Here is a 14,916-nt window from a genome sequence, read left to right on the forward strand (position 1 = left end):
TGAATAACTGTTGTCACTAATTGAGTCTGCAAGCGGACAAATACATCCGCTAAGTGGTGGTTCGGGTTTGGGTCTAAAATATCAAGGTCTCTAGTTTAAAACATGTATTCACGTCACAATCGATGCGGATCATAGTATTACGACTGACCTCACGAAGACGCCGGCGACATGTGACAGCATGCGTCGGCCTAACCGCAATGTGTATCATAAAGGCTGTGGAAAAAATGTTCATGTCATTTGAGCGAAAAATACGCTTCGGTACGTCGGCTGCACCGCAATGCAGTGCGCTGCAGGAAGTGGGCTTCACCACAACACAGACCGTGGGAAAAAAAAAAAATGGTCGTTTCGGGATCATTCGAAGCCCCTCAGTGGGTACACAGCTCCATCCTTTTAAACTTCGCCCCAATGTGCGTTCCTGTTTCTTTCTTATGTTCCCGAAGCACGTGCTACTATTTTGCTATATCCTATTGGTCTACCACCATCACGTGACGTGCCAGCCCTTTTCGTGCGTTTTTATACCGTTGTAAGCGGCTAAGCCCGATCTACGATGAATCATGTCCACGCATTAGTAAAGCTACGCAGCGCCCACGACTGGAAAGACCGATAAAAAGAAAAAGAAAGGCGTGGTGTCACGTGACGTAAAGTGCAGTCCAATAAGAAAGAGGCCACCGGGAGGGCGAGGCCCGAGGAAAGGAGAAAGACGGGGAGAACGTTTGGGGCGCGAAACTTAAGACTGTGGCGTCGCTTACACAGTGCGAGGCTTATCTTTCGCAAAATCAAGCCAAAAATTTTTTCCCACGGTCTGTGTTGTAGTGAAGCCAACTACTTGCAGTGCCTTGTCTTGCAGTGAAGCCCCATGCGCTGTATATTATGTACGTGTTTGCATTGTCTATCAAAATATAAAAATAAAATAAAAGGAAGGGAGAGCGGGAAATTACTGCACACCACGCTGTAATTATCTACCGCTAGGCTACTGACACCTGAACGACTGTCACCAGTGTGGGTGATAGAGAAGTGAAATGACTGGGGTACAGAGGATAGAAGGACATACTTAGACGTGCTGCCCACCACACTACGCAAACTCCAGCAACAGACCCGCGTATCGAGCGCGGAGAGAAGCTGCCCGCCATCACCGCATGGAATAATTCGTGGCAGCAACGGGTCGGGTAGCTACAGTTCACGTGTTGGATGAATGTGGACTCCAGGTGAATTTCCGTCATTGAGGCATTTGCATAGATGAATTTCTCGCAAAAATTCAAGTCTGCATTATTCAATAAGTGAATATAAGGAAGCCGACCTTTGAACAAATTCCTTTGCCGGTATGAATGTTGTAGGGATTTGGCCAACTGCAGTGAATCCGCTTCCACCTCGCTGCAGCAGCTAGTCAAGAAACGACGATAAAGTTCTGAGTTCTTTATTGCGCATCACGTTATTTGACAAGGTAGTACACAACATATGTGTGGTCCCATGGCCAAATGCTAGTACGGGTACAGAAATACACCTGAAAAACTGCCAGTAGAATTATACAGCGAATACAGAAATAGCAGTTGATTACGAGGAAATGCACAAACATGTCGCACAATAGTGAAGAAAAAGAAAAAGAAGTAGAAAAATATATGTTACAGAGAGAAAGAAGTAGTTCTTTATGAAGAAAGGTTGGCGCTGTCTTCTGCAGTCGTTGAGGGAGCACGGCCCAGCACAGACGTCGCGGTGAGGTTTTCAGCTGATAACTGTAATAGAATAGCATTATACAACACTTGACAGTAGGCACAAGTCTACGAGGTGAAAAAGAATTAGACAGGAATTGACAAAATCAAAATATAAAAACCTCAATCGAGAAAGCAGAAAACATTAGTTAAAAATAATACCTTTTTTCAGTTATCTTAACAATTTCTGTGACACCCTATTTTTATGTGGCGTGCTATTCCATACTTTAGTTATAACAAACACTAGCAGGCGTCTGCCGTATATACATTTTATTGGCGGGAGATTTAAATTATCAAGTTTACTTCCTAATGGAACGTTGTGGAGTGCAGAGTAATGAAACATGAAATGGCTCGCTGAGTGTTACATAGTTATTCACGCAAGTGGTTCACCTCAACTCCCGTAAAGAACGAAAACGTAAAATTTAACTTAGAAAACAGGGGCTTGTTTGGTTCGTAACATCGCAAGAAAAAGTTAGAATGCGCATTGCTCGTCGCACTGTTGATTCAAATATGATGTTATCGTGGTCTCCATATCAAAATCTTGATACATGTTGGTAGCTGTGAGATGTAGCCTAGTGGTTTCGAGCAACGTTGATCGAAGAACTTGATATGGTGAGGGCGAGGCTAATGGTTCGATTCCCGCATCGCGTACTTATCGTAGGTATATGTATACGTTCGCTACACTTTCGCAATCTTTTTCTGTTTTTTTTTTTTACTTTGGGCAAAAGATGTGCCGCGCTACGTTCAGCTCATTACTGTAGGATACTGGTAAACATGATCGGCCAATTTCTTAGCTCGTGACTGTACTTTCTAGTACAAGCCTACAAATGTTACTGCCTTATTACAAGCCACCGCCTTATTAGCTATCGAATGCGCTTAGTCTGTTAGCCCGTTCGCGCACATTTTGAATGATATCCAACGAATAACAAAATAACAAAAATAAGCAAACCATGCTGGGGTTGCTTAGTGGCTATGGTGTTGGGCTGCTAAGCACGAGGTCGCGGGATCGAATCCCGGCGAAATTGGAACCCCAGTTGGTGATTATTCCCGGAGTTCCCCACTACGACGTGCCTCGTAATCAGATCGTGGTTTCGTCACGTAAAACGCCATAATTTAGTGTAAAAAATAACGAATGTTCATTGGCGCGCCGAATGAAACGAGTGCTAACGTGACTCGAAGCCGTGCACTACAACCACTACTACACGGCCCACGTAATCAGCCGTTGTTAGCCGCGAGATAAGTCCAAGGTGTCGTTATAAAGAAATTCAACAAGAGGGGACACTCGGCGGAAACAGGAAATACGTCACGCTAGTATTAATCCTGGCCGTTAGCTGCCGCGAGCATCGGAAAAGAAGAATGCGAAATGAAGTCAACAGACATTGTTTTACTTTTTTTACTCCTTCCTGCTTGAACTGAAAAGTTCTACGTACAAATGAACTTACACTTGGCGACTTATCTTTCTTGCGTCACCTAGCAACAAGCTAACCGCACGCCAGACGAGCCAGGTGCATGCGTCACGTGCCAGACACGCCATCGAAGCGAGTGAGGCCGGCTGCGCATGTGAAGTTCGCCTGTTCGGCGACCTGTGTCCTTCTTTCTCACCCCCCCCCCCTTTTTTTTTTGATGTAGCCTGGTTTGTTGGGCTCTCGGCCTATTCTTGCATTCCTTCTTCCCTTCGACACGGCACCACTGCCCCATTGGACTACGGCAAGATGAGACATTTTGTTTCACAGTCTGCGACGCATTTGAAGCAAACAGGCTTGCGGCACGTACCGATACTGGTGAAGCAGTTAGTGGCAAACACCTTGGCCATCCTGGCGCACTTAATTTGAGTTAATGACTCGTACTGGGAGGTGTTTGCGACGCTTTTCTATGGGTCCTAACGTTATTGTAACTTATTTGGGTAGTTTTTTGGGCACGCGCGTCGCATTCGGCTTTTGTGACACAGCGGAACGCAGCTCGCCATTGTGACAGCTAGTTTCGCGTGTACTCAATCTTACTGGGCCAAGTTCGCGATGCTTTCTCTGACCCCCACCATCACTTTAATTAATTTCGTTACTTTTGGGGGTAAATTTTAACGCATGCTCGCCGCGCCTGGCCTTTTGACGCAGTTAGCGAAAAGCAGCTCGGCCGTGCTGACAGTTAGTTTGGCGTGTATTGAATCTTAGCGGAACAAGTTTGTGGCACCTTTTATTGTCCGGCAACAACATGTACCTTCTCTCGGTACTCACGCTTGTCGAAAACGTGACGAGTGATTGCCAGTGACAAAACGGGAGTGTGTATCTTATGCTGGCAGAACGCTCAAAAGAGAACGCTGAGGAACTTAAAAACCAGACACTTGTAACTCGAAAATTGTCCTCTGAACGACTGAAAACAGGCTTTGAACCCACGCATTTATTTTGAGTGCAAGTAGAAAGCATTCTGCGAGCGTCTAGCATGGTCTGGCTAGGAGCCTGTGTTGTGGCCACGTCTGTGTACGTAGAGTGCCATCGCGTCGGCTGAGGCCAAGTTGTTTTGGAAGCGCGGAGTAGCCAGTGTGTTTTTAGCTCTTATAGTACAGGAAATAATGCCCGGGAACGTGGCATCGCTTGGAAATCAAATGCTTTCTTCACATTTTATGGTATTGTTTGGGAAGAGTCGGGTATTTTCTACGCCATGTATGTAAAAGCGAATTTCTTTTGTTTGTAATGCCGGCCATTCACCACTTAATCTTTTTTTGCCTCTACACGTCGTTTTCCTAAGACCTATGTATTAAAATGACACATGCTTATCATTTACTTTTTTTTTTTCAGCTGATGCCGTCTGGTGGAACTTCGTACGGGAACTGCTGCTGCTTACGTGCTGGCACAACGTTGTATGAATACACAAAAAGGCCGGAACGAGCATTTACATAGAGCAAAATAAACATTCCCTCATTTCATAAGGCGTTTTACGTCTACTTTATGAAATTGCACGGGACACAGATCCGATGGAGGCTTGTAAAGATGGTTCGCAATCATTTTTACTTAATAATAAAACGATTACGCACAGACAGTGCACGGTTGAGCAGTACACTCTAAGAACAGTTCACACCCTTTGGCTTGCCCCTTCTGCCACACAAAAATAATCGTCATCTGCCTTGATGCGTTTCCTTTCTTTATCGCTGCAAGCCCGGAACTTTCCAGTGACGAACGGCACGCGCGTTACCAGAAGGGGCACTCCAAAGGGTGTAAACTGTTCTATGCTGATAACGCGCGTGCCGTTCGTTACTGGAAAGTTCCGGGCTCGCAGCGATAAAGAAAGGAAACGCATCAAGGCAGATGACGATTATTTTTGTGTGGCAGAAGGGGCAAGCCAAAGGGTGTAAACTGTTCTTAGAGTGTATAAGCGAAAAAAAAAAAAAAATGCCGCGCCGGACAGCGCAACCAGCGTGACGCGTGCCAGGTAGCGTTCAAAACGCGCGCGCCCAAAACCGAAACCGGAAGTGTGGTTCAGGCATTCATGCCGGCTGCTTAGTGCACTACACTCTTAGGCAAAGTTACACCCTTTGGCTTGCCCCTTCTGCCACACAACAATAATCGTTATCTGCCTTCATGCGTTTCCTTTCTTTAACGCTGCGAGCCCGGTACTTTCCAGTAACGAACGGCACGCGCGTTATCAGCATAAAACAGTTTACACCCTTTGGAGTGCCGCTTCTGATAACGCCCGTGCCGTTCGTTACTGGAAAGTCCCTGGCTCGCAGCGTTAAAGAAAGGAAACGCATCAAGGCAGATAACGATTATTGTTGTGTGGCAGAAGGGGCAAGCCAAAGGGTGTAACTTTGCCTAAGAGTGTACAGTCGATTCGGCCGCTGGGTTCGATGGGAGTGTCTACACCTGTTGAACTTCTTTCTCTACGGTGTCATCCTCGGTTGAGTGGATTTACCGGGCTAAGCAGAACGATGCGCAGTACGAAAGAAAGGGCTTGGGCATGGCGACTGTGAGACTAGAAACGAGCGTGAAAGAAAAAAAATAATAAAATAGAAAAACGACCCTTTCCGCGAAGTAAACCCGCATTTCGCGTGAGCGTACTTTCATTCCTTTCCAAGCGCCGACGCAGAACTGATCACGTGTCTCTCCGAGCGCCGAGTCATGTCGGGCGTTTAATCCATCCACTGCGCACGACGCTACTTTTGCCGATGACGTCATCTGCAGCGCCGATCGCCCATTCTTATCTACGTCGTCCATCATCCGCCGTGACAGCTGCGGTGCTGAACTGATTCTTCGCGCTGTGCCAACTTTTATCACTTGAGCTTCATACACCCACATCGCGAATCTACAAAATGGGGGCCCCTATACGCTCACGCGTAAAAATAGAAGTTACGAGCCAGCTCGCACTATTACTGCTGCATGTCGCCAATGGAGAGCAGCAAGCGTTCGCCTTCGCACGACTGCTGTGCGCAGTAATTGAATCGATGGAATCAGAGTCAGTGGTGTCTGCCAGTATATATTTTTTTTTAAGAATTACTTTCAAACACACGCATACCACCGCATGCGATAGACTGCACTGACTAACGCGCACGCGTTCCACATACTTCAAAAAAAAAAAAAAAAGAAAGAAATGGCCTGCCCACCCTTCGTCGACATATGTGTGCCCAATGTGAAATAGCGCAAGCTGTTGTGTTTCCTTTAGAGTTCTAAGTTGTTTTTACAAATTTCATTTCCCGATTATGCTGGAAGCCACTATCGAATGTTGCCGGTCAGTGGATAGCAGCCAAGCCGTACACGCTACACATGAAAGTAGGGGGGAAGAAAGTTAGTGCCGGTTAAAACGCTCGGTTACGGTCTTTCGCTCAACTCGTTGAAGACGGCGCTTCGTGAAGTGACCGGGATATATCCGGTTCCGTGTCGACAGCTCAGGACAGCCTTTACGAGTGAACGTTCTCCTCAATGAAGCGGCTGCTGCTGAGCACGAAGTCGCAGGTTCGATTGCCAACTCCGCGGAACGCATTACGTTTGGGGCCTTAGCGAAAGCACACGCATCCGTGTTTTGGGTAGACATTGGATAGTCTAAATTAATTTGCGTCGTTGCTCGAGGGTTTCTTGTGCGATACTGTTGTTCGCATTATTGCTTTAAGCGCGTCTTTGTAATGTCGTGCTGCTATTTGGACTTGTCTGTCATAACGCAACCTCGCGCTAAGGCTTATGCGTTGTATGTTGCAACTGTATGCTGTGCTCAAGAGCGAAGAAGTCGCCTGCACCGTACTCGTGTCCCAACATCTCCTCATCTGACGTCAATAAAAATTTCAGAAATCGACAGCCTCCATTCTAATTACTTCTTGCCGCGTATATATCAGCGCCTAAGCAAACCGTAAAAAGTCGCGAATAAGCCCAAATGAGCACGGCTTCCGTCATCCGCTTCGGTAGTGCAGTCGATACGCCATTCCCTTTCGGGACCAGAAGGTCGCGGGTTCGAATCTGGAGCGCATTGCACTGGGTTCCGAATGCTAAATAGCGCACCTGGCGTTGCGACATTGACAAACATGTTGCGAAAATCCATCCACTACGAAACCTTTGAAAGGCGAATTGCTGCTGTGCCCCTGGGGATCTTTTTCATTATTATATTTTTAAACAAAAAGAAAGCGGCCGTACCCATCAGCAGTTCTAAAGGCGTCACCGGCGTTCGTTTTCATGGCGCCGCGCGTCCGTTTCTCGCTGGTGTTTCGCAGGACCGTGGTTCGAGCCCTACCGAAACTTACGATTTTTCTTTTAATATATCGACATTAATTTTTGTTAAAGAAAGTAATGAGTATGCAATTTCTTCAAAAACAACAAAAATGAGTGAAAGAACGAAATTCATTGTGGTACGTGTCCTTTCATTTTTAATCACCATATTACAGTGAAGCTGTTTACCTCTGCCAACCGGCGATTCCATCGTGGCGGTCCACAGAGAACTCGGCTTTCTAGCAATCGACGAACTAGAACAAAAAACAAAAACAAAAAAGAAACACGTGTAGCGCACGCGGCCGGCATAGTGTCACCGTGCGTGATGAATCGCGGGGAGAGTCGCCGAACAATGGGGTGGTGCTGCTGTAAGGTTCCTGCGTACAAGCGAGTTGTGTTAGCGCGAGGTGCATCTGAATACGCACGTCTCGGTTTACGTATAAAACCACACACCGTACGTAACGTATGCACGCGGTATAGTTAGAATCTGAGCTATGGCTAGGCAACGCAAAGTAAGAATTCCCGAGGGGCAACGGGAATACGATGCGCGTTAAGGTTAAGTGGACGGTAACAGCTTCGCTAGCAATCCACCTTCACAGAGTGGATTGGGCCTTCAAATTTTTTATCACCATACGTACGGCTCCGCTGGTCATCCCCTTTCACAAAGTGAAATGACCCTGACCTTTCTTTTTTTTTCTTTTTTTTTTGCGGAAGGGTGGTTTAGTAACAAAGGTCAAATTGTTTGTGGGGGCTATGTCGTTATTATTGCGGCCTCGGGAAACCTTAGCGTGCGTCTGCGTGCGCATTGTTTGCTTCTGCGCCATAATGACAGTAATCGATATGTGGAATCTGATAATTCCAACACAAAGATCTTCAGAAATACTATCCGCAGCAAACAAATCGCGAAGGCGCACCAGTGGCGTTAGCACAGTGGTTAAGGCGCCCCGCTGCTGTGAAGACGGTCGCGGGTTCGATCCCCTCTGCGGAGGCTGCAAGAGCGCTCGTGTATACAGCGCACTGCATGCATGTCGATGGGGGTAAAAAGTAATCTGTGGTCATTGGATACGCTGTTCAACATAACGACAGCGTGTTGTGGCATGTAAAGTCCGCGGAATTACTATTATGCGTTTATTTTTTTTTTGGGGGGGGGGGGGGGGGGGGGGTAAGCTTGCCGGAAGTGGGCTTTGCTTGACAACATCCGTCCCTTCAGTTTGCAAATGGCGTTCGAACAGCGGAGGGCGTCGGTCCGCAACCTTGCCTTCAGGGATGTAAGCCCTGATTTTTTTGTGCGTTTTAACGGTGTTTTACGAGAGGACAAATCGACGGCATCAGCGCAAGGCGAAACGAGCACTAGAAAAGCTGGGGATTCCAGCCGGCGTTTGTGTAAGGGCCTGAGCACTACCGGCCATGGGCGGAACCAGACGTCGACGGCGAGTACCATTCCAATCGTTTTTCCTTTATTTTTCTGATGCCTCACTTCTTATAATGCAGTTGCTAAGCTTTGCCAGTTGTTAATCTACTCGACGCAGGAATACAAATCCAATGCATTCAACGTCTCTCAGTTTTGGGGTGTTCTGTGGTTAGAAACATTCGTAAATTTCACGAATGTACGGCGTATGTCTACTCCGTTAAATTCTGAGGACTACTCAAATGAGTGCTTAGTGGAATGAATGCAAGAGGGATGGCGCGTTACAAAAGGAATTTCGATAAAAAATTGTTCGCTACCTTATTCACGTGTTATTCAGCAACGTCTGCCTCCGATTCGGACTACGAAAAAGAAGAAAAAAACGAAAGAAGAAACGCGGGTTCCTCAGAAAATAATTATTACTGGTTACACTTCATAGAAGTGGTGGCAATTCTAATTTAAGCAATGACTGTTGATACAATAATTACAGTGTAATATAAAGCAATACAAGTATATTGCATGTGTAGAATAACTTGCTCATTTAGCTAAGGGAACACAGCTAGAGAAACTGAATTTCAGTGATAGAGATTTCATTCGTAATGCCTGGTGTGATTGCAGAGTTGATGTCAGCTAGGACCGAAAGCGCTATCCTCAGCCAGAAATTCTGTGGCCGCACAACATTCGAGAATGGGGATGTGCAGAGAAATGCTTTGGGCTATTGCAGTGAATGCGTTACCATGACCAGCGTAAATCCACACTACACAAAAGTTGCTGGGGCAGCAGTGCATGTCGTCGCATATTTTAGAGTCCGCATTTCTCGAAACATTGCAAGACACAATGCTTCTAACAAATTGTTACGCTTTAAGCATTGGCTTACCTTTATTGTGAAATTACAACTTCCCCTTACAGTCGTTTAAACAGCAATTACACATTGAGTAAATTGAATTTTGTCAATTAGTTGTTACTCCATAAAACACGTATTATATGCAAGCAATATCTTATTTAATTAATCCCATAAGGCCCAAACGCAGTTACATATTACGCTATATAAAAGCAACTTGTGCGCCTCTTTCTTTTTCTGGCCAGAAAGAGTACATTTGTACCAAAAAAAAAGGTCGATTAAAATGTTTTTAGTAAAAGCTTTAGTATAGTAACATTTTATTTAGTAATTATTGTTTTACCATGTCCACGGCAGAAACCTCGCTCCAGCGTATTAAAGACGTTACTATAGGTTATGCGTTAGGTTCACTTGCTTAAATTTATTTTTTGAGCTCTGAAACTCAGGGTCTAATATAAAGGATGTGCTGGGCATTACAGATTTAAGACTCATCTTGTCGAGATGATAATTACACAGTCAAGTCTCATGAGTTACGACGCGCACGAGCACACAATTGTGAAGAATTAATCGCGCGAATTGCATCAGACAGATATGACCTTGACTGCGGCTGACACACAGGTGAGGCATGCGACCATGCCTTTCTTTTAAGGCGAAAGCCGTCTTTTTAATTGTTATTGTTATTAAATGTATTTAAGCATAGCTTGGTGCCCATGTGTGGCGTCGGCTACTCCTCTTTTCTTACGTGATAGTTATCGTCGGAAAATTTTCAACAATCACAAAATTGGACTAATGAACACATGAACAAAGATTCACGTACTAAGTGTCAGTACTGCAATATAAATAAATGGTCGTGCAACAGAACAGTTCACACAGCATAAGTACTCGCAAAACCGAAGTGTTCACATGCAACACGTGAGTTAACACAGCATAAATGTTCAAAACACCAAGGTGTTCACATAGAAGATGTTGGGCACTTGCAAATTAAGTCCCTCTTGAATGCCACGCTCTAAATACGACAAATACAAATGCTATATGAACACGATGACACAATGAACATGCAATTAGGGGTGCCTGTTAATAACAATGCGAGAAATAACTGTTGTATGGCTTAGTATATTTGTCATATTTTTTATTCATAAAAAAATTGTACTAAGGCGCTCAGCGATGTGTTGAAGTTTTTATGTTGGCCGTGGACCTAAAATTTTTCCTAAGGATAGTGACCGTCTATCCAAGCCATGTAGTTTTTCCGAAAGGTTCTGGCGGGGAGCATCACGATATTTTTAAGGTGTATAAGGTGTTCTATGTCTTCTTCAGCCTGTTCACATGAGCATGTAGCACTGTTAGTTTTCCTTATCCCATGCAGGAAGCTATTCTATTCTATTCCAGGATCTATATTATATAACTGAGAGTTCTGCGCACCATTTATGAAACAAGTTTCCTTGGGCAACCTACCTCATAGTTTGTTAAATAGACATCGCGCATCACTCCCCGCTAGAGGAAGTAGTGATAATTCGTTCTCTTGATGTGTTGCACGTGCCGTGTGATCGGCTGCTACATTTCCTATGATTTCACGGTGACTTGAAACTCACTGGAAAGTTAAGGCGTGTTGTAGATCTTTCGCCATGGCGTATGTCTTCTGTATTTCGTATGTCGATGTGCTGGTTACAATTGTGCGGCACGTCGGCACGATTGAAAAGAACAGTTAACCGCGAGGATTGCGTCAGACAGATATAAAGTTGACTGGCCCGCGAGCGTGCCTTTCCTTCAAGGCGAAGGCCTAGAGTGGCTCAAACCCACGATGGTCTGGAAAGCACTGCGTTCGGTAGAGAGTCATGTGAGCTCGCCTTGCGCATACACGTGATCTTGCCACTGCTGGCGGGTTCGTCGTCTTCCACAGCTGGCTCCAATGCCGCTCGTCATGCAAAAAAGAAAAAAAAACATACGTTAAATAACGTAGGGTTAATTCGGGCGCCTGAACCCACGACCTTTGGTGGAAGTCGCACCCTCGACTTTTGTTAATAATTAGGGCAATCTTAATTAAGGCACAGTTCATCAACTTGGCGTCAATTCAGGCACTCAGACCCACGACATCTGGTGGAAGTAAACAAGTAATCTAAACAAGTAAACGATCTCGCACATCTGTGTGGCCGCGTTTTAGCCTGGGCGCACAAAATCAAAACCAGCCACACAAGCTCCAGTAAGACAAAAAACACAGTGACACTACTGTTAAAGTTATATTCTACTAGCATAGCAAAGCGCATGTCTTTTTCGTTCATCCCAAGATGCCGGTAATCTTTGTAAAAGTGAGCCATTCACATATATTCCGGGCGCAGTATATTACAGAGAATATAAGCGGCAAGCAGCGCTGTCCGCGTTGTCTCGCTTCCACCTGTGTTCCTCTTTCCGTGGCAGATCAACATTCGTGACCACCTAAAAGGCGTTAACAATAGCCCCGAACTTCATCCACTCTTAAGTAGGGCGTCATATGTTCGACATTGAAAGCTTTCACGCCAGACCTTCAGTCGACGTCGCCCAACTCGAACGTCTTCGTTGGATTTCCCGGCCTGTAATTCATACTGACTTAAACATGGCAAGACCTTAGCAAAGTTTTCCTAAGGGCCGGTTTCTTGAATTCATTACGCTTCATGCTTCTGTTTCTTGTCGCAATTTCTTTCTCAAAACGACAAGTTGGGCGACTCGGTATACCACCGTCCGAATCGGCGTGTTTTTTATTAATTCATTTCTTTTTGGCGCTGTTTGATTTCGGCAATTCGCATTGGGACGCTGCCCTCGCAGCAACAATGGGCGGTGTAGCCAACGCTGATATCGCGGCTTGCTTTGATCTTGGCTGCCATTTCGCCGTATGTCGGTGCAAGTGGTCGCGTGCAAGGATGCTCACCTAATTTCGCGAGCAGCTTTGGCTTCTGCCCTCTGACCGCAGCTCACGCTGCTTTTCGTAGCGACCACAGAGTGACCGAAAGAATGCTGGCTGCTCACTTTTGTAGGACATTACCGTGGCTCGTGGTTCGAACAACGCGAGGAGGGACTGCCGGGCCAAGCTACGTTTCCCAGCAGACGAGGTGAGAATAATCCTTGTAACTGTTTTGCAGTAATTACGGACAATCAACGTTTCGCGTAGCAGTTATGCGAAGTGCTTTCCACTCCTTTTGATGTGAAACGCTTTCTTTTTGCTGCTCGCGAAGTAGGCTTATCAACCATTAGGCAAAATCCATACAGCTGCCAGTCCAATGCAGCATTGCACTGAATTTTATGTCGACGTGTTGAAAATATAAATTCGTTCCTATCGCGTTTTCTGATTGCGGTCATTTCTTCGTGCTTCAACGTTGCCTTTGCCGCAGTGGCAGGCGATGTAGCCTGGGCTAATATCGCGGCTTCCTTTCGCGTTGGCTGCCATTTTTTCTATTCGTTGGTGCATGTGATTCAGGGCGAGAGGGCTTACCTGCTTTCGTGAGTAATATTAGATTGTGTCTTCAGGCATCAACTTTGTCGAAGGCGGCACAAAATTGGCTAAAAGAATGCTGGCTGCCCGTGCATCTAGGACTTCCCGTGGCTCATGGTTCAAAAACCGGGGGAACGAACAGCCGAGCCAAGTCCCGTTTGCCAGGTGACGAGGTGAGCGCAATCCTCTCAATTGCTTTGAAGTGAAGTAATTACCCGCAATGAACATTTTGTGTAGCAGCTAAGCGATACGTACCTTTCGTTGATATTTGCCGTAAAACGATTTTTGCCTGCTCGCGAAGTACGTGTTTCAACAGTTAGACAAGCGCACTAGAGCTGCCATTTCCGTTCAGCACCTCGCCGAATTTCATATCGGTACGTTGAAAACATAACCTGTTCGTTCCACATTCCGACACGAAATTCAAAACTTGCTGAAAGCGCATTCAAGGACGACGTCTTGTGATGTTTTTGCTGGTTTCATCCGTGGCACCATCGACGGAAAACATGCCGAATCAGGTGCATACCAAGAACAATAAAATTATGCCAAAAATAAAATATTGTGCAGCTCCAAGGAACATAATGGAATCTATTCGAAGGGAAGCTTAATATATAACTACCATACAACTAACGCTGATGCATACAATTGTTTAATTTCACCCTATGCAACGAGTAAATTTATGCAGTGCTTATGCCCAATCGTCACCTCGCACATCTTTTTTTTATAATTGTGCACTACACGGTTCAGAAGCTCTTCCGAAATGCGAACACCCAATCAGGCGAATGCACAGTGTGAAACATCTTCGCAGTGATGTCACGAGGACGAAGGCGATGTGTGACGCTTGTCGAGGGACGAATGCTGATGACAGGTGCTTGCACAGAGAGCTAGAACAAATTTGTAATCGCGCGTATTCGAGCCAGCTGTAATATTCACAAAGAAAAAAGAAACAGTGTGGTTCGGCAGTTCTGCGTAGTTGGTCACAGACGGTCATCTAGTCTCTGCTGTTGCGGCTACGTGCTGATGTCTCTGAGTATCTTTGAAGAGCGATCTTATCATTATGGGATATCGTTTGTCGGTGTTCGTGAACGCAATAGGTTAAAATTAGGTACAATCCAGTTCACGTTATGCATGCTGCTTTAAGAGTGAATCCATGGTATTGCATACCACTTCGTTTTTGCCGGCGCCTGTTTTCCTTGTGGACGATCCTTGAAATTTTGCTTTGTGTGTAGTTATGGGCTTTATGTTAGTAGCTTTCGGGAACTGCTTTCGCTTCTGTGTTCACGTCATTGTTTAGGAGTTATTTGTGGATCCCCGGGATTTCCGTCACATTCTATTAAGAACACGTTAATATGTCAGCATGTCACTCATCAGTGATATGCTGAGCAAGACAATGTTTCGACGCAACGACATTGACATGACGACGTGATAACTACGTCGTCGATGGCTAGACTATTTACCGCTGTGGCAGAAAAAAGTTGCACTGTGGGGGGTAGAATATTTATGGTTGCAACTTTTAGGTGAATAGCTACTTTTTTTTTCCTTTTGCCTCTTTCGCCCGTTTTCGTCGGTGGTCGATGGTCTGTGATTAGACTGGACAAGAAAAAGGACTCGTTGGCTCGTCCAACTCGGCTGATTCAATTCATTAGTTGCCTCGTCTACTCATTCGTTCGTTGGTTCGTTCAGGCTACTCGCTTACATTCGCGAAGCGCTGCGACCATTGGCTACGAGATGGCGCTGGAGTAGCGCGCGTCGTCTGGGAGGTCTGTCGGCGGCGTCTGCTGTGAATCGCACCCACGCGTCGCCCACGCGCTGGTTCTCGTGATTTCCAG

The sequence above is a fragment of the Dermacentor andersoni genome, chromosome 11 (genome assembly GCF_023375885.2).
Source record: "Dermacentor andersoni chromosome 11, qqDerAnde1_hic_scaffold, whole genome shotgun sequence".
NCBI lineage: Eukaryota > Metazoa > Arthropoda > Arachnida > Ixodida > Ixodidae > Dermacentor > Dermacentor andersoni.